The sequence below is a fragment of the Panthera tigris genome, chromosome C1 (genome assembly GCF_018350195.1).
Source record: "Panthera tigris isolate Pti1 chromosome C1, P.tigris_Pti1_mat1.1, whole genome shotgun sequence".
Lineage (NCBI taxonomy): Eukaryota > Metazoa > Chordata > Mammalia > Carnivora > Felidae > Panthera > Panthera tigris.
In genome coordinates, this window is record NC_056667.1 from 173,393,150 (window position 1) to 173,394,492 (window position 1,343).

At 39.6% G+C, this 1,343-nt stretch overlaps 1 pseudogene; it reads left to right on the forward strand.

Annotated features, from left to right (window-relative positions):
• The first annotated feature begins 452 nt into the window (after positions 1-452).
• LOC102967369 lies at positions 453-1,134 on the forward strand (annotated as a pseudogene).
• The last annotated feature ends 209 nt before the right edge of the window (positions 1,135-1,343 follow it).

Below are 1,343 nucleotides of genomic sequence, written 5' to 3' on the forward strand. Positions count from 1 at the left end.
AAAGTTTGAACAGACAAGTTGCTGGCAATGAAATTGAATCAGTAATCAAAAAAAATCTTAACAAATGAGCCTAGGACCAAATGGCTTTACAGTTAAATTCTATCAAAAATTTTTAAAAGGCTTAACATCAGGGTACCTGGCTGGCTCAATCTGTAAAGCATGTGACTTTTAATCTCAGGGTTGTGAGTTCAAGCCCCGCATTGGGTGTGGAGCCTACTTAAAATAAAAATGAAAAAAAAAAAAGAGTTAATGCCTATTTTTTTTTTCTCAAACTGCTCCAAAATATAGAAGAGGAAGGAAAGTTTTCAGATTGAGTCTATGAGGCCATCATTACCCTGATACCAAAACCAGATAGAGACACTACAAAGATACTACATTGACTATCTCTGATGAGCATAGATGCAAAAAATTCTCAACAAATTTCTTTTCCAGTTATTTTAGCTCCAGTCACTATGTCCAGCAAAGTCTCCCATGACACTGTCTACATGGTGGTGTGGGAAGTCCTATATGGGAACTAGTGCAAGTGCTGGAAGTTTTTGGAGATGATCGAGCTGAAGATTAGCCAGAAGAACTAGGGCAAATGTTTCTCAGGCATGCATCATCAAGCTTAAGTCCACTCCCTGCCCAAATTATCCACATGTATTCTGGGGGGCCTGCAGCACTGTGATGAGGCCAAGTCTGTGGCTTGGCCTTGGTCCATGTGGATAATGTCCCATGTAGACATTGAGGTGTTGAAGAAACTCAACAAGAGTAAGAAATTGGTCAAGAAGCTGTCCAAGAAATATGATGCCTTTTTGGCTTCAGAATCTCTGTTCAAGCAGATACCCCTGATCCTGGGCCCAGGCTTTAATGAGACTGGCAAATTCCTTCCTTGCTGCCCTACAATGAGAAAATGGTGGCCCATGTCAAAGCGAAGTCCATGATCAAATTCAAGAGGAAGAAGAAGTGTTGTGTTGGGCAGTGGCCATTGGCCACATGAAGATGATAGATAATGAGCTTATGTACAACATCCACTTAGCTGTCAATATCCTAGTATCATTGCTTAAGAAGTATTGGCAGCATGCCCTGGCTTTATACATTAAGAGTGCCTCTTTACTAAGGCACAGCTTAATAAATCCTGGTGCTACTAATTAAAAAAAAAATCCGCAACAAAATATTAGCAAACCAAATCCAACAATACGTTAAAAAACATAATTCACCATGGTCAAGTGCGATTTTTTCCAGGGATGCATAGGTGGTTCAGTATTTGCAAATCAACCAACATGGTACATCACATTCACTAGAGAAAGGGTAAAAACTATATGATCATCTCAATACATGCAGAAAAGGCATGTGACAAAGTA